Genomic DNA, 24,674 nt, shown 5'->3' with positions numbered 1-24,674 from the left:
CCCGTAAACGCAAATCTGTAAAGACATATAGGTACTCAGTCTCAGAAAGCTGCATATGGTAGTTGTGCACTCACTCGCTCACTCTCTCACTCCCTTACTGACTCTATGGCCGTAGTTAACTTTTCTAAGTATGGGGGACACCATCCACGTCAAAACAGTCTCATCATACCAAATAGGTTGATGCACAAAATTAATCAGTAAAAAAGGATGTCCCCTGTTCCTTCGGCTCTCTACGCCCTGCACTCACTCACTCACTCACTCACTCACTCACTCACTCACTCACTCTCACTCACTCACTCACTCACTCACTCACTCACTCACTCACTCACTCACCCACCCACCCACCCACTCACTCACTCACTCACTCACTCACTCTCTGCTCCACTGGCGGCATGATATGCCGGATATTATGGTGCCCAATACAATGATATGCCACTGAATGATAAACATAGTGTTTTCAGGAAACAGTGAATGATGGCAACAGAACTCATTCTTCATATGCTGTTGAACACGGTGCTGTTCATAGTGATGTATGCTCGATGTGAACACAGCGTATGACAAAGATGAATTCAGATGTTGGCGATAAGCCTACCAGTTTATAGAATATAATTGTATTCATTAAGAGAGCTTTATTTCGGCGAGGGGAAAATGGGGAGGCCAAAACTACAAAGGGTTTGGAGAGCATGAAGGCAACCCGATACTCCTTTTGTCGGCTCGACCAATTATTAGCGCCGGCTTGTCGACTCTTCACCATTGAGATAGTATCTACACGATTTCACACCCGACTCCAAGCCTGCCTTGGATTCTGATATAATGCACAGGGATTTCTTGTTCATAGTCCATATTCTACTTTCGCGCATAAAAAGTTTCAAAATAGAACATATTTTTCACGAAAGGGGAAATAAATCTCACTTTATGAAACACCTTGTTTATGTCGTTTTGTCAGTTTCAAGTCGTGTTGGCCGAATGACTATGAATCTGTGTATACGAATAATCAAAGCTCTCTGGCTACTATCTGACCGATATCTAAACGTCGGAACAGCTCCCTAGTTGGGATGTTTATTGATCAAAGCCTCTTAATTTCAAATCAATGATCCAAGAACGTTGTGAAAATAAAATAAAAAAAGTCGCAGTCATTTAAGTAATAAAGTTACCTGCTTAACGGAAATCAAGAGAGTATGACGCTCGTGATTTTGTTTTAATGTCTTCGATTTTAGCTCCATGGAAATCGATCTACATCAATGAATGTTATTGTCGTCGGTTTAAACGTCATCAATTATACTTGAGGTTTTGTTGCAACAAGTATTTTTGTCGTGAGACATCAGATATTTCTGATTACGTGTTCTGATTTTGTGATTTATTGTTTTAATTGGAAAGTTTCTGATAGCGGATCTAGTTTAAGCAAATATTCTGATCCATTAAAATGAAAGCGGAGAGAATTTTGGATTTTGAATGGAAGCGGTTCCAAGTGTAAAGTGATAGAGTGAGTTTGGTTAACTTTGAACTGTGTCTGAGGTGTGATGATTTGTGGTGTGTAGAAAACATTTGGAATTATACTGACATTTGTTAAAGGATATTTGGAAAATATTTGCATCACGCTAGTCTTGCGAATATTGGTGTATTATTGTTAGAGGGCATGCAGATTCAACAGGCTTGTAACGAGAGAGGACACGTAGATTTGAACTCAACTGACTTGCATCGTTGTAGAAGGACATGTAAATGTGGACTCAACTGGCTTGCATCGTTGTTAGAGGACTTATAACTGTAACTGGCTTGTATCGTTGTTTGATTATCTGTAGGTGTGGATTCAACTGACTTGCATCGTTGTAGGAGGACATGTAAATGTGGACTCAACTGGCTTGCATCGTTGTTAGAGGACTTATAAATGTAACTGGCTTGTATCGTTGTTTGATTATCTGTAGGTGTGGATTCAACTGACTTGCATCGTTGTAGGAGGACATGTAAATGTGGACTCAACTGGCTTGCATCGTTGTTAGAGGACTTATAAATGTAACTGGCTTGTATCGTTGTTTGAGGATCTGTAGGTGTAGATTCAACTGACTTGCATCGTTGTAGGAGGACATGTAGATGTGGACTCAACTGGCTTGTATCGTTGTCAGAGGGCATGTAGATGTGGATTCAACTGACTTGCATCGCTGTAGGAGGGCATATAGATGTGGTTTCAACTGACGTGCATCGTTGTCAGAGGACTTATAAATGCAATTGGCTTGTATCGTTGTTTGAGGATATGTAGGTGTAGATTCAACTGACTTGCATCGTTGTCAGAGGGCATGTAGATGTGGATTCAACTGACTTGTATCGCTGTAGGAGGACTTGTAAATGTAACTAGTATGCATCGTTGTTAGAGGATATGTAGGTGTAGATTCAACTGACTTGCATCGTTGTTAGAGTACATGTGTGGATTCAGGTGGCTTGTATAGTTGTTAGATGTAGACGTGTCTGTCTTATATTATTCAAAGAACGCATGTGGATTGGGAGATACCAACTTCATATCATTGTTTAGGAACATATACATAAGTCGCTATGCTCGTCTCGGAACGTCAGGGGACATACGGTGAATATGTCTTGTGTCTATGTTAGAGGACATTTTGGCGTAAAGGTTCACAACTTGTATCATTGTTAAATAACACACAGAGGTACTTGCCGTTTATCAATTTTAGAGCAAATGTAGCTGTAGAACTAGCAGCCTAGAGTCTTCTATCGTTATTAGAGGACATAAAGGAGCCGAAGACATATCGTTGTCTGGAAGTGTTGTCAGGATATGCAGGCATAGGGGTCTTGGTCATCAGAAGCTGAAGAGATACCAATTGCAAGGTCTTATCGATGTTAGAGGGAACATAGATTTAGATGTACCCGTCTTGTAATGTTCATAGAGGTCATTTAGGTGTGGATATACTCAACTGTTGAAATTATCAAGAGGCATTTAGAAGTTGGTGTAGTAACATAAGGCTAATCGTATGTATAACAATTTGTCCTTTATTCGTTTCTCATGACGTTTCTGGGCTAGTTCTTGATCCTTTGTCGGGTGGATGAAGAACATGGAGCAAGAACTGGCCCAGCAACTTTCGAGAAACAAATAAAGAAGTTGTTATGCATAAGATTTGTCTTGTATTACCCAACTTCTGTAAATCAGGATTACATGATTCACGCTTACCTTTGTAAAGTTTCTATATGTTTTATAGTAGACATGTGGGGAACATTTACAACTTTACGCATCATTGCCCAAAGCAACGGTCGATGAAATCCCTCATCTCGGCTTGTGGAGATATACGTTCACGTTCTTGTGTTTGTTCTCATGAACACTTATCTTGCCGCTGCATGTGTTTGTGCCATGGGCTCGATTGGTTTACCTTCATGCAAATGGTGTCATCTCTACTTACAGTGATTCTTTAAGAAGACATCCATGTCGTCTAGTTCCTCATGCACAGACTCGTGCCTGCTTCTTACTATTAACGTCTTGAAGCCTTTCATTAGAGGACATGAATATACAGTTGCATCCTTCTTGTATTGGTGTGAGAGGGCATGGGCTTGTCGTGGAGCAGCCACTTGTACTGTTGTTGGGGGACACATTATACGTGTATCTGTATTTGATATGCCGTGTTGTCTTAGGAGCAGTAAGAAGTGGAATGATTGACAGTTAATCCATGTTTAGGGACAGGGGGTCAAAGATGATTTTTTCACGAAGAACTGTTAGAGGATATGTGAAGAACGATAGATACATGGTACGACAGCAGAGGACATGGATTTGGTGGACACAATGGTGTATTTTCGGTGGGAGACGAGCTACAACTTTGGAGGTACTTCATGTCGTCACACGTGCAGTTGTTCTGATGAAATGGATCTTAATAAAAGCATCTGTAGTGTCGGGGGAGTTTCTGTTTTTGTACAAGTTCCCTTAAGTCTAGCTCTATGCATAATCGTTTCAACCACATATTTGTAATTAGATTTATTTATTCATTTTGCAGTTGTTCACACAATATCCAAACCATCACATGATCTCTGCATAAATATCACCATAATCCGCATGTCCTTATATGATCTATGCTTTATAACCCATACAGGTCTAGAGGTTCCTGGATCTCTATAACACTGGATATTATTGATTCCCACCCTATCATGGGTATAGTACAATCAAACCACAAGTCAACACTGCCGTGAAGAACTGACTTTAATCGTAGATATACCAGGCAATATTTCTGTGTCTGAGATCACAGTTTGTCCTTGAGTTGTTTAGTGGTTAAATAGTTTGTACACTCACAGCGCAATGTTCAGTTCATCGAATGGTCTAAATCTCCATAATGTGTGTCCTGGTGACATAGCTAAAATATCGTTAAATTGATGTTTAATAGACTTATTTGTTGCAGCAGTCAAAAGAAAGTGTGACTCTAAGGGTTTAAAGCTTTTTATTTTTAAATCATTGCAACAGATCGTTATCTTGTGAATACATGTCTTCATTCATTGAAAACGGGTGATTCTATTCCTACATGCATTGTTTTTATCAGAGTTTGGGTCATGTTTATTGTTTCAGATTCCCATCTGCTCGTGTGAGTTGTCTGATCAAATTCGCAGACAGAAATAAAAATCAGTTTTCGACAAGATCATTTTATATTGCCAACACAAGACACCTGGTCTTTTTTCAAAAGGAAACCCTGAATTAAATTGTGCCAATATCAGACAACTGCGATCTTAATCCACTCTGTCTTACATGCTTGTAAGGGAGTTATTATTGGTCCCTAAGGTGATCACTTGCCCATTCTCCGCGGCCTAGGATTTGGTTTCAATATTGATGACACCGTTTAAGATTTACGAGACAAACCACACCACCATCAGTAGAATAGTGGTGTGATGCTAGGCCCTGGCGGACATATTAATAATTGACGTACTTCGTGTCGTCACGCTAATGCAAGACGTTACCTGTCGCTGATACGAGGGAGAGACACACACGTGCTGTGTAGTGTCACACAATTCTTACAAAATTAAAACAGATTTTAAATTTTGATAACGTGCGCAGCAAACAGCGGATTACAACCTGCCACAGGGAATTTTTTTCTGGCATGGGTTTCTTTCCCACGGCGTTCGACCTTGGATCTTTAATTCAGTTACCTCGACGTTTGTATTTTTTTGTCTGAACGATGATGACGTTATTGATGATGATAATGATGCAATTAACGATGATGGTGATGATGAAGGTGTTGATGGCGTGTCGCTGGTGGTGATGGGGTGGTAGATTTCATTTTATAGCATCGCTGTATTTTGTCACTTGACTTTCTTCGGGTTGATTTGATTTATATTTTTGTCATATGGAGCGATAATGACTTTGGCGGCGGTGGTGACAGTGGAGTGAGGAGGGCAAGGAGGGCAATATATTCCAGTTTTTCAGTTTCTATCGTCAATATAACCGTTGGATGATAGGAACACGTCGATTAGATTAGAAAGTTCATATGGTATATTAATGCTACAGGTAGCTGCCGGACCTACTTATTACTCTGTTAAAGGACCACAATCTTTGAGTTATCGGTCAAAAATACGTTTTTAATTACGTGATGCCCCACTAATGATGGCACTATCCCCCCAAAAGATACGCCATGTTGGAGAAAAACGATTTTGAAGAGCGTCATGCTGGCATTAAGAACGCCGCGGCGTCTCTGAAGGAATATTGCGTCCTGAAATTTATGAAAGTTTTGAATTATATTATGCATTCTGAAAGCTATAACGGCTGTGAACTATTATGTGAAAAAATACAAAAATAACAGTTAAATGCCAGTGTCATATTATATGGTGTGACATAAAGTGGAATCAAGGCAATATCAACGATGGTGCCTTCGATAATATTTTAATGTGAGGACTAAATTGATAAGCGCATTTATAGCACATTATATATCTAACATCAAAATACTTTAAAAGTATTCACAAAATACGTGAATAGACAATTGGGTTAATTAAACTGACGGGTTAATTAAAGAATGCTAGGCAAAAGTGAGTTCCCATGTTTTGGGATAGCGGAAGTTAAAACATGTTTGTTCACAGGATAAATACCCCGACAAGTTATTTCTGTGCGAATGTGCAATGGTGGAATAAATAGTTTCAAAGTAATGCGAAATGTAGGGATGACAGGAGGTATCGTGTTTATAAATGGAAAACAATACACAACTCAACATTAAACAACAGAACAGAGCAGAACATAACATAAAACAACATAGCACAACAAAAAACAACGCAACAACACGCATAAATCAAAACAACACGACATAACAAAAACAACATAACACAAAACAGGACACCATAACATAACACAAAAAAACAGAACGTGACGTAACAACACAAACAACACAGCCAAATACACACAACGACATACCACACCACAAAATGGCACAACATAACACATAAATCAAAACAACACTACACGAAGCAAACACAACAAAACATAACACACAAAGGCATAACATATCACAAAACAACACTCATAGCACGATTCATTTACTTCCGGTCATGTCCCATGTGATATCCCTGCAATATTTTTAAAGTGGCATAAAACTATACATGCGTGTACACATAAGCAGTACGTGACAATATTGCTTTTTTGTAACTAGGATAAGACGTCACTCAGTACCTGTTCCACCCATGAAGATCTGGGTTAGAACTGATCTTCACTAACACAAACTTGTCGAAAGAGGCGACTAACGAGATCGGGTGGTCAGGCTCACTGACTTGGTTGAAACGTCATCGTATCCACATTGAGTAGATCGATGATCATGCTGTTTGATCACTGGATTGTCTGGGTTAAAACTAATCTCACTCACTATAAATGTAAAAAACACCACACTATCCCTACCACACGATGACTGGCATGTTACTGTAATTTATCCCGTACTTTGTGTTGTATTCCAACGGCTGACAGTCATGCATCTCCGGTGCTTCTTGTTTGGAATTCAAAGAACGGTACAACCATCTCAGTCATGTTTCAAAGTAATTCAAATTTACATTTTTAAGGTTCGACAACAACAAAAATGCACATCAGTGCAGTCAACAACGTGTTCTGCTCTGATGTGGTTCGGAACCTCTGAACTGGTTTCTGTACATCCCCAAAGATGTAAAAGCGGGATAGTGATCTATATCCCCTTCTGTTCTACTCAAGACGGTATCAGCTCCGTGTAATTGGTTGACTTCAAACCTGACAAATATGTTACAGTTTACAAGCCATGGTGTAGGAGTATGGCGATTAGTATGATTATGAAAGAACGCGAGGTACATGTCGATGATTGTGGAAGGATGAAAGGATGAAACGGTATCTTACATGTTGAATGTGGGAGCTATTGAACGCTGGAATTATGCGAATAATCTGTTATCTCAAAGATATGCATTGCTTTGTTAAACTACTTAAAGGACGTGTATTCATTCCTAGCAGTTGTCTCATATCCAATGCATTATTTCCAGCTTGAAATGATCAATCACTCTCGCTCTCACTCACACATTCACTCAAACACTTATTAACTTACGTTCTTCATGACTTACTAACTTAATGGGTTACCTACCTGATTTATGGTTTACTTACTTAATGACTTAGTAACTTACTTAATGACTTACTAACTTACTTAATGCCTTTCCTACCAGCTTCACGATTTGCTTGCTTAAATAGTTAATGACTTACTTACTTAACGACTTTCAAACTTACTTAAGACTTTCCTACCTGTGTTATGGTTAATTACCTAAATATTTAATAATTTACTTACTTAATGGCTTACTGACAAACTGAATTACTTACCTACTTAATGATTTACTTACTTCATGACTTACTAACTTACTGAATGACTTTCCCAGGCTTAGGAAAAATGGCCTAGTGGGCAAATTACAACTAGTGTCTTACAAGTGTCTGTGCATGCCTGGCTCCGCTGCTTTTCAATTGAAATTCTGACCAGATTCTCTCACATTAAACTGGCACGTCGTCACATATCTGAAACATCATTCCATGCAGACAAACCGAAGTAAGTCACTGACAATCCAAAAGTTGTGATGGAAACAAAGTATGGAACACCACAGGGTAATTTAGAAAAAGTTTGATACAGACTCTGCTCCCTGTCAAAACTGGATCACATGTTCGTGGCTGGCGTCACAATGCGTGGCCAAACCAGTATATATGTTTCTACTCGTTTCCCTATTTTATTCAACCAGGATGTATGTTCTACCTGTTCCCCTATTTTATTCTACCAGTATGTATGTTCCTACCTGTTCCCCTATTTTATTCTACCAGTATGTATGTTTCTACCTGTTCCCCTATTTTATTCTACCAGTATGTATGTTTCTACCTGTTCCCCTATTTTGTTCTACCAGTATGTATGTTCCTACCTGTTCCCCTATTTTATTCTACCAGTATGTATGTTTCTACCTGTTCCCCTATTTTATTCTACCAGTATGTATGTTTCTACCTGTTCCCCTATTTTATTCTACCAGTATGTATGTTTCTACCTGTTCCCCTATTTTATTCAACCAGTATATATGTTTCTACCTGTTCCCCTATTTTATTCTACCAGTATGTATGTTCCTTCCCGTTCCCCTGTTGTATTCAACATGTACGTGTGTTTCTAACCGTTCCCTTATTTTATTCCATCAGTATGTATGTTCCTACCCTTTCCCCTTTTTTAATCCACCAGAATATATATTTCTACCCGATCCACTATTTTATTCAACCAGTATATATGTTTGTACCCGTTCCCCTGTTTTTTTCAACCAGTATGTAAGTTTATACCCGTTGCCCTATTTTATTCAACCCATTTATATGTTTCTACCCGTTCCCCTATTTTATTCAACAGTATCATTTCTATCCGCACTTCTATTTTATTCAGCCAGTATGTATGTTCTACCCGCTCTCAGTTTATATTCAACTGGTGTATGTATGTCTCCCCGTTCCCGCATTTTATTCAACCGGTATACATGTTCAGCATTTGGCTGGTGCTCAAAGAACAGTCATGAATTATTCAGCAGGGTCACATAGGCATCAGCTCTGGTTCAGACTCAAACTTTTGAACAAAAATAACCATCCTCCAAAATATTTGTAAAGTCAACTTAAGTAACCAGTTAGATTGGTTAGAGTATGGTTTTATGCCGCTTTTAGCAATATTCCAGCAATATCACAAAGAGAATCACCATAAATGGACTTCACACACTGTACCAATGTAGGGAATCGAACCCGGGTCCTCAGTGTGACGAGCGAACACTTTAACCATTATGCCACCCAACCGCCCCTGAGATGGTTAGAGATAAATTATCGAGTGGTTATAATGAAAATAACAGCATGACAAGAACTCTCTTTTTTCTTTTACCGGCAAACATTTGCAGATGATGGATGAGAGCGTGTGTATGGGGCATTGATTTTAACCTTCACCGCTACTGAAATTATGATCATCGAAAGCCATTTAGCATAATTGCACCTTGACTACATTCGTCAATTTCAGGATGATCGATGTCAAGCTATTTATGTTTGAATGTATTTATACTGCGTGCTATTACAGACAGAACGGATGGACATGTTTAGAGAAGTGCAGTGTACATATTCTCGTTGTTTAATAAACCCTGAGTGCAATCATGAATTATTCATTTGTAGAAGGTATGTATCATTCTTGATAAGGAACACGGGTTACTATAGGTCCACACACGGTAGTATAAACAGTGAGAAACTGTAAAAGAAAGAATATATGCAACACTGAGGCATTATAATAGCAGTAATTTACATACAAACAAAATAATGCTTAACAAAAGTGAGTTTTACTTTTTAATAAGTAAATTTCGTTTCGTTTGAACCTTATTATTGACCAATAATATCGGATCCAATCATTGCTGAAGGTGTTTGTTTACGATATAGTTTAAACTGAACACTGAACAAAACATAAAATATGTCATCAAATATAAAGGATACTCGTGTATCGAATACATATGAAAATTAACATATATATTTATCTATGAGTTAGAAGTTTACACACTTATTTGTGCCAGTATATAGCTACTTTAGAATATTCACACAAAAACAAGCTTTTTTAAGCATTTCATTTTGAAAGATATTAGCATATATTTCATATGAAGTGACGCACGGTTTTGTTGCCCATAAGGTGAATTGTTCAATATTATAACAATCTCACAACCAACATATACGATCTGTGTTAATGGTATATTAAGGTTTATCGGTTTTATGGTTTAATAGATCGGAAACATTCAATATTAAAATAATATTATCGATTTTTACTAAGTCATTTCACTAAATGGTTTTATTGCTTTTTCTCGTAAAGATATGATCTACATTAAGGGCAATTCACCGTCCCTGGTCGTATTATGAGAACACCGTATATTGTACATAGTGGCTTAATAGGAAATCTAGATAAAATCACAACTGTATATGTGAGGATGTTGTTACAATAAACACTTAGTGCTCTGTTGTGAATAAACAGTCACATAATTAGGGATAAAACTTTGAACGTATACGTTAATACACTCTTACACACACGAGCTCAGCAATACACACGCAAAGTCACACACGCGCATGTACTCACTGGCATTAAATAATTGATTAATTAGGGTTTATTATATTTAATCATACAATCAATTATTGTACGTGCATTCATATTTGGAGGTATATAGTCGAACCTTTCGTATCCGAAGACTTGATAAATACAGACATGTTAACAGGGTGATACGTCGCATAGAATAACTTAATATCTACGATTGTGCGTCAGATGACAAAGATGTATTATTTTAACTAATAAATAACAGATTGGGAATCTGTACTGTCCGCTTATCTAAACTTGCCTCTTCGAAGGATAGAATCACTATACATCCATGGCTAAGCATTCAGTACAGCCATGGAGCAAGGCTTCAGAGAACACTGCCCCTACATTCGGAATAGTAATGCGAATGAAAATATCAAAATAATGTTTAAATCTTTTGGAACATTTCTCTTTTTTTTTATCCAGAACCAGAAAATATAGGATCGTAAATACTTTTCGGGTTCGTATTGCAGCGTTTGTATTGCGGATTGAGAACAGATTTTTTAATATAAGAAACCACCAAATTCATATTAAGCGTATGTTGTTATTCGTTTGATTGTGAAAATATGTATAGCTTTAAGAAAAGTATCTTTGCAAATGTGTTTAATGTATCTTAACACTTTTCTTCAATAACAACCACTTGTTCATAGTGTTTTGCAAAACTAATAGTGTTTCTTTAAAATTATAGTGAGTTTAGTTTACAGTTGTTTGGTTGGTTCGCACTCAACAATAGCCTGACTTTTTAGACCTGCTTCTAGATATACCCCAATACTACCTGACAATTATAACATTTATAACCAGAACTTTGTGTTCTCATTATGATCATATTGGTGAAAAGTTTCTCGGCGTCAGTTGCTGGCCTGGGATGTAACCCTAGATATCCTCTTGATCCGGAGAAAGTTTTTTCTTCCTCTAATTATTACACCCAGATGTAAAGAAGAATCAAAGGACATCACATCACTCTGATATCACAAACCAACATGCCTTGATTATCTTTCTCTTTGCAGTGGAGCACGAGATCCCCGCTGATAGTGTGACGACAAATATGCGTGGTATCTATCACATGTACTGGCATGCCCTACAAGGGTGACTATGTCAAACTACATTGTGATAGATATGGACTGTGCAGATAATGCATAAAATGTTTGCTGTTTAACGCCACAATATTCTAGCTATATGGCGTGCGTAGATAATCGAGTCTGGGCCAGACAATCCAGTGACCAGCTTCACGTTGGGCGGTATGATTTGTTGTTTAATGCCGCACTAAGCAATATTCTAGCTATATGGCATGTGTAAGAAAATATAGCCTGGACAAGACAATCCAGTGATCGACATCATGAGCATCTTTCAACACATTTGGGATACGATGACGTATCGCCCAAACCCGTTAGTCGCCTCTTGCGACAAGCATGGGCTGCTGAAGATGAATTCTAATGCGGATCTTCACGGGTCGATTTTGTAACGAAGGAGTTGAATTCAAGGGATACATACCGACACCACAACATTTTATTGTTAGTAGTTTAGGTGGTTTTGGCAAATGATGTTTGGGTGATGAATTCTGAAATTTCATCATGGAATTTCCAAATATGGTCAAAGTTTTAATAAGATTATATTTAGATGATATGGTAACACCTCGATAGTCCAAACACTTTCGTTTGTCTTCCAGACTATCTGGTCCGGAATTTACCTATGATATTGTACAAAGCGACGTTATTCAGTATCCGGTCATTCGTTAACATGGACAGTGTCCCACAAACCGTTTCATTCCGGATTAATGAGGGTTTTCTTTAAACCGTAATACGACTAAGCACGTTTCATAAATAATGTTACTTTTGTGCGAAAGTCGAAGGTGGATTTATAAAATGTCCTTTATACACAGGTTCCTTTATATGCGGTAATGTTTGCTGAAACAACTTACAAACTATACAGCATGAATGTGCAAGCAATGAAAATGCTATACGTTGTTACCAGTGGTGTCAAATGATACACATCGGAATTTTGTGGTGCACACGTGTGGATATGAATCAAATGGTTTCTTTTCAGCCGGACGCAGTGATAAGCCTGCATTGTGACGTATTGAAGCGAAAAGAAACTAGAGAAGCAGACAAAAACGAGAATGATGATAATGATGGTGATGAGAAAAAATGCAATGAAATACATGTGGTAATTTTATAGTATATATGATGTATAATGACGACTATCATATTGACAATGGTGATGGCGGTGGTGATGACGACGAAAATGACGACAACGATGATGATGACGACGATGTCGATGATGGTGAATATGCTGCTGCTGATGAATGTGATAATGGTGACGACGATGACGACGACGACGACGATGATGATGATGATGACGACGACGACGACGGGCAGGAAGAGGGGGAAGGAGGAAAGTGATAATTGTGATGAAAGTAATAATGATAATGGTCATGATCATGACGGCGATCTTAAACAAGCAACCACGAACTATTTGTAAAAACGTAATGATGAAGAATGTCAATGTGTTCACACTAGAGAATCAACAAGATTATATATCAGCATAAGGGCAGTGCCTGTCAATGCATGGACATTTTACGTGTAATTAGAAGCAGTTAAACATCATCAAAGAGACCGGCTTCGCTGACATTTGCACCAAAAAGGCTGGTAACTTTAGACGACAACCATTCGTGGGTTAATACGTATAATGAACAGTTAGTTTATGTTATAAATGTGACTGCCTCGAATACAATGGCTAGGGTTTCAAAGAAATATCACAAAATATGATATATAGCTCCATGTCGTATACAACCTTCTAATTGAACGCTTGCTTGCGTTTTAAACTGTTCTGCGTTTTTATGAAATAGCTTTTGTGAAAGTATCGCTTACGATGACGCGGTCACACAACCTTGCAAAGCACACAGTAGAGGGACTGGAAGCTATTCCGACTTGTTTCTGACTTTGAAGTATTTACCGAATTCTAGTGGTGATGTTATCAGTGGTTACTGTTGTTTAGAATCCCGATAATTCATTGCAAACGATACAAGTGGAAAACGTAAAAACGTCTTACATTGAACGACGTATTTCGTGATTTTGGCTGATTATTATTTGGCTGTCAAAGTTTATCTTCACAGTGAGAGGAATTAGATATACTTAGAGGACTGCCAGGAAGCCCACGGTGAAAGCAATAAACAAGGCCGCGGTTTCTAAGGATTTGAATTGTGAACTCAACTGTCATTGTTTTTCGAAACGAATTGGCATTGAGTGTTGAATGGCTTCCATAGTCGTGCCTCAATTAATGGCATTTGGTATAGCTAAGATTAATTGAAGCAGGATGTGGCCGTCGCTTTCCATTCATGAGAAAGTTATGAATAAGTTCCATAATTCACATAAGGTCAGAGGTCTGTTTCATTCAAATTCATTCAATCGTGGTTTTTTAATATTTCAGATTTTGCGATTAAAATGACTAAATGTACGTTAACGTATAATTTTTGAATGCACCAATCACCCCAATACATAACTCATGCCATTCACGCTCCTGTTAACTAAAACATTGACAAAGTCAAACAGAAAGTAAACGCTAAAACTGTTCTGATTGGAAAGCATTGGCGTCATGAAATTTCACCCTCAAACTTTGCAAAACAACAAAATGAAGGACTTTGTGTTGTATAATGTACAAGTTATGCATACAGTTCTTATCTCCTTTCAAAACTGCATTTATTATGGAAATGCTTTATCCTTCTGCTTTGATCTTTGCAAGTTCCTCGTGGCCATGTATCGGAACCAGAACCGTGTGATAAAAGTAGTTCTCTCATTTATATTCTGCGAATAGATTATAACCCACATACACGTTTTTAATTCCATTACCCATGTATTTGATATAAATACCTTTCAGGGCATTCATTGGTTCATCATACCATTACCCTGGAAACAGGTGGGAAGGGAAGAAATGTTAAGCTTACATGTTTGAATACGTAACCATAAAGAAGGACGATAAATAACCAGGGTGACATGAGAGATACTTGAAGGAAGCCAATGAAACATGATTTCAGAAGAATAATGTCATAAAATTCAGTCTCAGATTTCACAGCTGTGTACATACTTTTTTTTCATGTGTGTTATGGCGTTAGGAGAGTATGACAGATTTGTGATTTGTGGTGAATGTGTGTTGCATCATGTTGACGAGATTATAATAATTTCATAATTCCGTCTGTTATACGACTTCAGCTGATTGTTTCTGAATGAGGAAAACGTGCAACTTCATGGACATCAACGTCTTTATTGCACCAGTGAGTTTAAGGTTCAGATTTCAAACGTTTCCGTATTTGTTCAGATGAACCCTTGACTTCCCTTTTGCATGTGTTTATGATGTGCCATTGGTAGAGCTACCCGTGAAGGTCCAGGTTAGACTATTGATCTTCATTAACCCATGCTTGTCGTAACATGCGTCTAACGGGATCGGGTGGTCAGACTTGCTGATTTGGTTGGCACATGTCATCGGTTCCCAGTTGCGTAGTTCGATGGTCCAGACTCTATTACGAACACACCACCGCGATATATCTTGAATATATCTGAGTACGGCGTAAAACTAAAGTCACTAGTTGAGCAGGATACACTTCGCAGTCATCATAGCTGAAAAGGGCTAAAACGTGCCCAACTGTATTCGACCCAAGCTTTGGTCAGATAATTTTGATTATGTTAGATGTTTCATTCATTATGTTTATTCCAGCCTCCTGGAAACTATTTCATACATCTGATGAGTTCACATATTATTTGACCGTGCTTGTACTAGTCAACACTCTCGCACTGGTACTTTGCAACCATACAATATGGATTGGTGGTACGAGGATGGATGGATGTGCGGACGGACACACAGATGGATGGACAGACGCACAGATGAGTGGCTGGACAGATGGGTAGGTTCGTGGGTGGGCTGTCTGGTAGATGTGAAGGTGCCATTTTTTGGTTTACTGTTCACACCAGAACTTGTATTGAGTATTTTTTAATTTTGTGCTACATCAAATGCTATCCACATTGAAGATAATTTGCACTATGCTATTTTTTCGCCACTTATCAACGTTTAAACTTATAGTGTTATACCTGCATGAATTATATATGAGGTTTCGTATATCTAATGACAATGAATAATTGAAATTTAAATCAAACCAGCGTATTGTTATTTCTATGTTTACGTGATGTCCACATAGCCATGTAGTACGACAGTCATATATTCATTCAACGTATTAAACAATATACATATGCGCATATTAAATATAGAACAGTGTTGTTCCAACATATATGTGTAACATGTTCAATATTCATAAATGAACACTGCATATTGCACATATACTATACACTTAGCTACTCATTGTACACTTACCATGTACTTGTACAATATGCATACATCGATGCCACATAATATACACGTTATACATATATCATGTCTACATGTGTATATTATATATGGTACAATGCTACACATTGTGTTCTATCATTGTATGTGCATTATATTCTGTACAATAACAGTATGTGTGTACTACGTAATGTAAATTATTTTACATATTGCAAGATATGGATATATGTATAGTGTATGATATCTATATATGTATACTACACATAAAATATTATAGATAGATAGATAGATAGATAGATAGATAGATAGCTATAGATAGATGCTATATTTTGTACAAATTGCACATAAGTATGCGAACTATTGCACAATATCTATAAATGCTAGATATTTTACCAGCATTTATGTTATTCTGATAGTCTTTAATTTCCCATATTTATCGAAATTAAATACACCATAATATTTTGCTTTCTATGAATGTTACATGATATACGTATCATTGCTTCTCATTCTATCGAAATAAAGTTGTGAGGATCACAAGACGAAATGTTACTGCAACAGAATATTAGGAGTCGATTTGAGTTGTGATATGACTGCAAGCACTCATAGAATAAAAAGCAGCTTTTTGTTTATCTTTTTATGATTCATACATTCGAAAGATTCAAACTCCTCTCTTCTTGATAAAGGTATTCATTTATGCTGAAGAGCTGCGCGTTTTGCTTTGGCTTTTGTTGTTGCTGTTTTTCAATCAAAAATATAAATTACGGTATAAAATTTCACACAAGCAAAAGTAAAATATCTGCCTTTGATCATTTTTTTTAAACATATTGAGTTTTTTATTTGAAATGTCAACCTTCTGCTTTCCTTAGCCCTAATTTGTTATTTACTGTGTGAATAACATTGAAACAACATAAATAAATAAAATAAAACATTAAATTCACGTAATCATACCTGATTCTCATTTTCATTAAACATATGAATGTAGGTTATGGGTGTTTTTCTGCCATACATGAACTACAAGTAACATAGAAACGCGGAAGATGTTCTTAAAGCCTCCCAAACGTAGTGGACCCCAGAGGGCTTCAGACAGAAAGATGACACCCCCTGTTGTACGTACCTACCACACACACTTCAGGTAGAGGGGTGGGTCTGGACGGTTGGGGTGGGGTAAGGGTTCTTGACACCATAACCCTCAACACGCACACAGAACTGAAGACATATCCCCGTGACTGTAAACAACGCTTATATATGATCTTCGGGACAAGATAAAGGCAATATCACATGCTAATGTTTGTCACGAAACATACATGTGATCGCACCCCGTAGCGATATGCTTGAAAAATAGACATGATATACACACATCAATAAAATGACGTTTCAAACCAGTCTACCTGCTTGAATTCATATCAATAGCTCAACTACGCCTTTCAGACTTTAAACACGAGTATAGAAGTATAATAAAATATATGTGTTTATTACCAAGAATTTCATACAGGTGTTGTTATAGTCTCTCTTTTGATTTTATTGAAAATTTGAGTTTACTTATTTGTGTTTAATTTACATATATACAAATCACATCGAATTTAAAACTGACTCACCGTTTAACCCATATGTTGAAATATTTATGAATCATTAAATGTTAAATAAACTGACCTAGGCACTTACGGCGTATGATAAAACCGGATGATTTTTTAATGCTCCGTCTATTTCGGAGTAGAATAAGTTAAAGACTCTGAGTCAAATGTCAACCGACCATTGCTGGCTTACGTATTTAGGCAACGTCTTAAACTGACCAAACTCACCTAAATATATATCATTTCTCATAGGCTATTGTCTAGTGCTCGAAAATCTGACAAAATGAGTACAATAGATTCCAAATGTAAACAGCAAAGAAGAGGTGATATCACTTTAAAATTTTCTAATAGGTATTATTAATTCCGCAATTTATTAATCAAGAAATTAAGAATTAAGTTACCCTTCAGTATGCATTATCCATTAAAGTTAAAATTCACAAAACAAACAAAATCAAGAGTTACGCATGTCTTACGCACCCGTAGATATATAACAACGGAAACACCGCTTACTAATCTTCAACTGCAATCAGGAAGATCAGTTTCAGCTGACCATTTCTTGTTCCGCGTAATGAAAATTGCATCAAAATAAATACAGACGAATATGTTTAAATGAGTACACGCTTAAAACATGTGATGTTATAGACTTAATGTTGGAGGTAATACAGTAACCAACCCCAAATTGACTCTATGTAGCTATGTCCTTTCATATGATTATGCATATTGATTATCTAAACGGAGAATCAATATTCGCTTTTCCAATTAAACGTTAACTCAACGGGAGACATTTTTCTGAATAAAGTATCGAAGAAAACACTGTTATCAATCGACTTCAGACCCCGACGTCTTTTGTTCATTTAATTCACGGCCAAGCTGTATTTTGCTTCTTCAAAGAGGCCTCCTTCCTATGAGTTTGTATAGGTATTTTCGTGGGGAAAGTGTCACGTTTCACGGTGTCACTTTATATTCGCGCGTGACACACCCCTAGGTCGGCTTGAATAACGCAGTTCTGATTTACACGATGATAATATATAATGCACGAGTAGACAAGCCACTAGCTTTTCAACTTACACAAACCTTTGCAATAAACACTTTGCAATATTCCTTACGTATATTAATTGGCGACAAACGTTGTCACGCATGTTACGATGCGTATTTTTCCAAGTTGTACGATAAACGCGAAGATGTAAGACTTCTTGCTGCATAAAAGGCTATTCACAAAGATGCATAACTTAATGATAACCAACGATTTGGGAAAAAAGCTAGTTTTTTTCTGAAGATCACTGACGCGTGTGAAGAAGGTTTCGTGAATATGTTTTAAATATATAATTATGGAGGAGTATTTGGAGCGCTGTTGTAAAAAAGACATCCTGAATTAACCTGACGGAACGGGACGTTTTTACAGAGTGTTTTTTCTTGTTTAGAGCTGCTGTCTGTTAATTCTGTCTAGACTTATTCATGAAAACAGATCAGGATTTCTATCATGACAAAACCTAAAAATACATTGAAAAAGTAACCATAAATGAAATGCCAGCACAAATATACATTTCATATCTCGCCACGCCATTTTTCTGATGTTCTACTTTGTGATAAGTTTACTAAAATGATATTTCAGTTTATATGTATAGATATATAAGAATGAAAACTATACATTATTTTGTTTCAGAAACTCGTGTCCATATATGCATAAATTTATTAGTTATTTTTAACAAATCAATGAAAAATCATATTGGTTGTGAAATATGCACCAGTCATACTTACCCACGTTCGCATTTCACGGGTGGGGTTTTTTTTTTTGCACTGACCGCCCCATGCATTGTGCTTTCCATTAGCCTGTATAAAATCACTTCGTGTAAAAAAAGTGACGCTTACATATATCAATGCATTTAGGGTTCTTGCACCTTCATAATTACGTCTCTTTGAAATCGGAAATAATTTCAACACCTGTCACTCAGACGTTTTAACTCAATTATATAGTTACATTCATAGCGCTGTTCAGGCACAATATTTTATATAGAAAATCATACACGCATCAATAAGCCCTACAGATATGCGAATAACATACTTGTTAATTAACTTATCAGTCGTAACTCAATCAGAATCATAGTTTGAAACGAATGATTGAAAACGATTTTTAAAAAGTGTACGCGAAACTTGTTCGTTTAAAATCAAATGAAATGCATGCGATATACAACGGTTGAAAAAAGGCGTTGAAGTAATATGTGACATTGCTTTTAAACTTACTCTACCCTAAAGATTATCATGAATATTGTATATCAATATTTGCCATCTTGTAGAAAGACGGTGTTTTCTTACATGATAAGAAGAGCGAGTTTTCATGGGTATACCACCGTGTCAGCATATAAAAGCAGCGATAATAAAATAATCATTAGAGAGTTGCCAGTTTAGAGGCGCTACTATCACAATAAGGTTTAATATTGTAGAGCAGTGTTCTCAATGACAGATTCCCTTTTAGGATAACAGTAAAAGTCCTTACGGGTAATCTGATTCAAGTTTACTAGTTTTATACATGATTTCAAATCGTTGTGATAAAAATAAAATCGTTCTACTAAAGTATTGTAATATAATATATCAGTTGTAAAGGCTTATTGACCTGCAACAGAAGGTAATCTATCAAGATTGAATGTAAGATTGATCAGACATGTTTATCGATGTTACTATGTCTCTCACAGCTGTAACATAAATACTATCATTCGTCAATATAGTTTATGCACTTTGAGAAGAGAATTTGCAATATTTGACATAATGTCAGTTTAGTTAGGTGTTTATTTTCAAATATATTTTACAACTTTAACATGATTATTTTTATCACTAAAACGCACAACAATGTTAAGTATTAGACATGCTTTGCTTGTAGCGAGTGACATTAACGCGGTTTTTAGTGGTGTTTTTGCGAATGATAAATACAAAATTTTCGAGAGATGATGACACAAATATTTCGGGTCTGGTCTTGGGATGTTCACATTGATAACGTGTACATTAAGCCTGGAAGTATATTCTATGACAAACGAAATCTACTGCTACAATTGATTCTAAATCAATATCAGTTCCACGAATTCCACCAAGACAAATACACTGTAATGGTATAATATGGACTTTCCTATTAACACCGCGTGAGATTTAATGATATTCCCATGCATGGTACATTCACAATCCATTGATCAAAGTCACGATTGAATACTAGTCACTGGACATAACAAATTAAACAGTAGTAATGTAACTATTCCAAAGCGTTCAGATACGATGCATTTAAGATAGTCATAATGCAGTAATATTATTATAGGAGCTACTAATAAAACGCGTATCAACATTAACACCTTTGCACAGATAAACCAAAGCATTTTTTAATAGAAATCTGTTTGCTGAGAAAAAAAGACACGAATTACCTTTTAGTAACTTAAAAGACACGGAAGTAAACAATTCCCAAAGGCTGTACAAATATAACTGTGCGTGATTCAAAGTACATATACGTGCGCTAAATTACCAAATACCACAAATGCACATAAATGTATTTGTTGAATTGGCTGTGCGGCATGCATGTATTCATAAGTGCCACAAAGCAGAAGAAACACACGTCACCGGGTCGGGATATTTTGACGAGACTTCGTTACTTTAACCATACCGTTCATCCCTAAAGCGACTCCGTTTGATAGGCAAAACCTCGCCAGCTACATATTTCATCATTTGCTTTACAGCTGTTCTGGCCGAGGAACCCATTCTGTCCTCAGCCTGTGGTTTTCAAGCGATGAGTTTTGCATACATAACTAATTACTTCAAATGAGAGCAAATAGATATATCAATATTAGTGTAACATTGTTAGATCTTTCAATGTGAGCTCAATTATCAGGCAGCTGTCGATAGAGTGTAAGAAGACCAGCTTCACTAAGCTCTATGACTTTTTTCAGTTTTATTGCGTGATATCAGTTTCAACGACGCAAACAACAAGGGGAGTGTAATTACCTCTGTCTTTCCTGGGCTAATTCGTTGCAAGTTCCAAAGCAACGTTTGAAAATTACGCAAAAATCGATTCAAATTAAAGTATCAGTTTCTTTAGTTTAAAACACTCCTTGTGCATTTTTTTCGGGCGTTTCAGCACACTGGGGATGTGTGAGTGACTATGCATTACAAGGGCAAACAGATCGCTGTGAAAAACACCCTCGACCATACGACGAGAAAAGCATAAATGGAATATTATACGTAATATTTGTTAATAGTAATATGGGGATAGGGTGCAAGAAAACACAACGGAGCAAAATAAAATCTTCATCTACAAGAAACGAAAAAAGCTTTTTGTTGTTTTTATTTATTTTATTTTTGTTTGTTTGTTTGTTTGTCTGTCTGTTTGTTTGCAAGCCCTTGTTAATTGTGTCCGTGTTAAAATAATGTTGTTCTGGATGTTTGGCTTCATTATCTTTTATGGTTGAAAAAAATAGGCGTGGGGATGGGATCAGAGTTAGGGTTGGATGTGGATGTGGATTTGGGTAGGGTTGAATGTTGTTTCGGTGAAATGACATTTGGATTCAGCTCATACCACCATTTGATAATACATACAGTTCGGTGAATCTAACCTACTATTGTTACAATATCTAAATCGATGGCTCATGATTACGTAGCATTAACATCGATTAATTATTTTTATATAACATCTACAAGTGATAATGTGCATAATTCTTTATTACACATGCGTGTATTCCAATTTACTTGTTTCACTGTTAAGCACTGAGGTGATTACACAATTTATCATGACTGGATACCATAATAGGTGAAGTAATTTCGAATGGATTAATGTCAATATTCATATGTCCTTGTGCATGCTAGTAGTTACTGGAAATAACTGGAAACGAGCAATTAACTATTGATATTTGCCGAAGTACTGTTAGCATTAATAGCCATACCTCGTATCGGATAAGTCAATCGTGATTCAAGCAATATTTCACTATTGTTCATTATAGTTCAAAACATACCATTTTGACAAGGTGAGAAATACGATAATGAAATCGTAAGGACTAAATTTTTTACTATTTCGTAAAAATTTAAATTTCTTTGCCGAATAAAAACGGAACCAACATAAAATACATAGCTGTGCATGGCACTGGATCAGACGCATTAACCAGTCGATAGCAATATTCAAATAAACGGAACAAATGTACTTTACACATGCATTTTAGGGGTTTTGACATTCCTGCTGTTAGCGTGAGGGTTTGCAATTGAGAAAATTCACATCAGTTTTCGAACCTCTTTAAAACGAAATGTTACGATCAATTTGGGGTATCTACTTTCTCTCCCCTTCACATCTGCTTGGCAAGGGTCAGTTCACAAAGCCACAGAAAACCTTAATAGGTGTTGCATTTATTGTTCAGAACAAAAGGTGTGAAGTGCCCGGGTATAAAGACATTTGGTAAACAATAAGTATATGCTGAACTGAGACGATGGTGTTTGGGTGGTATTGTTCAGGCCAGTGCGAGACGACGGAGGGAAGCGGTTGTTGAGGAATGGCCGGGTTTTGACACATGCACTGAGTGACAGTTCTTGACTCACATGTCATGTATAATAACATAGCGCTGGAACACACGTACCACATCTTCCAGACACATTAATAAGACCAACTTACAAACAGCAGGAACCTACTGACACTGGAATCTATTGTTACGCTAGTTTTCAAAAAGTGAAAATTCATTTTTAAATTTATCAGAATATGTTTCAGTGAAACTTGAAAGTTTAATGTTTCAACGGGTTTGAATGGTGTAAAAAATTAAACAACGAACGGTCCTAATGTCAGCTATGTTTTACTAATATCGATGAGAGACTGTTTCGATTAAACGGTGTATTTAATGGAGATGTGTTTTCAAGGCAGCTAGGGTATTTTCATAGTCTTTGTCTGTATTGACACTTGGATGTTTTCTTTAAGAAGTAACCCATAAATAAATAAAACTGTGGAAAATAAACCTTAACGTACGTACACAAAATAAACTTAATAAAAATAATATACAATTTTCAATGCAGTTTAAATCTAAAAACATTTCTATTTACAAAAATGAATTATTAAATATCAAAGCCTACCGTTTTGAATTAATTCATAAATTAAAACGCTTACAAACCGGGAAAACGATTTTAAGACAAAGAAAGTAATAAATATATAACATATGTGCTTCATTAAAATAAAAAAAAAAACAATTATGAAGAAGTCAAAAAGACAATTTTCTGAAAAATATGAAAATGTTTTCACCGAGGAAAAGCATCATGAAAAAGTATTTCGACAGAATTTGTTTCAATATTTTGTTAAGGATCGTCAGTTGATATGTCACGACAAGCGGAAGTTTGAAATAAACAAATAGGTAGATCAGGTGAAGCGTTTATTTTAGTCACCGACATGACTGAATGGTATGAAATCTGTGTCTCGTTCTTATCAGATGCCAGCTTTGTTCGAGAGATTTTGCGGTGTAACCTGGTCAACGATAGAGGAGACCACAAACATCCCTGAAGCGTGTGTGCGTCAAGGGGTCTGTGCCCTGATAACATCGTCTCGCATGGACTGACCAATTGAGTAGTAAGTCTCACACAAGTAAGTGCGAGAGAGAGTTTAGTGTTAGTCCCTCCCGCCCACAACGCTTTTCATAAACATGCCCTTTTGCTAGTTATGCTTTCCTCGACCCTGCGAAAAGCCACGTGTAATTAGCCGAAACGATCGCAGTTACCAACCTTGGCGCCCCCGGTCAAATTTTCATGGCGTCTTCTTTAGGAGTTCTGGTAGAGTCGCGCCATCGGTACTGTATTGACACGGTAATATGCGGCGAATGTTTAAGCATCTAGTCGCCTGAGGGTTAGCCATCCATCCTCCGTTGCCGTTTCCCAATGCTCTGGATAAAAGCCCGGGTCATAATTACCCATACCCGTCCCCGTCACGCTTTACCTAACACAGACCACTGAGGCCTGAAGACAAGATGTGTTTCTTCAGGACTCTTTCTTCCAGGTATGCCCTTCATTTTTGCGATAGGACCATCTTGCTCATCCCACCTCGTTCATTTCACACTGGCTTCGGGACAATGGAGAAATATGTTATCTGATAAGTGGAAAAGGCAATAAATTTAACGTAGGTTTTGCCTATGTACCCCTATGCCCGTAGGTGCAAGTCCATTTCCTTGAAATTCACTGGTCCGGTATCTATACAATGCTTTTATGAACTTTCTACATATTTTGTAGA

General features: G+C 36.9%; 1 long non-coding RNA gene across 1 annotated transcript in view; it reads right to left on the bottom strand.

The window, feature by feature from the left end:
• The window catches only part of LOC137295640 (uncharacterized), a 36,386-nt gene extending 12,054 nt beyond the window's left edge, over window positions 1–24,332 (bottom strand). The window contains exon 1 of the long non-coding RNA XR_010957589.1: window positions 24,173–24,332. This is a non-coding gene — a long non-coding RNA (uncharacterized lncRNA). The remainder of the gene's footprint in view (window positions 1–24,172) is intronic.
• Between the last annotated feature and the right edge of the window lie 342 nt (window positions 24,333–24,674).

The sequence above is a fragment of the Haliotis asinina genome, chromosome 9 (genome assembly GCF_037392515.1).
Source record: "Haliotis asinina isolate JCU_RB_2024 chromosome 9, JCU_Hal_asi_v2, whole genome shotgun sequence".
NCBI classification, from domain to species: domain Eukaryota; kingdom Metazoa; phylum Mollusca; class Gastropoda; order Lepetellida; family Haliotidae; genus Haliotis; species Haliotis asinina.
Note: the sequence above shows the minus strand (reverse complement) of the source record. Positions and strands in the feature narration are given on the sequence as shown.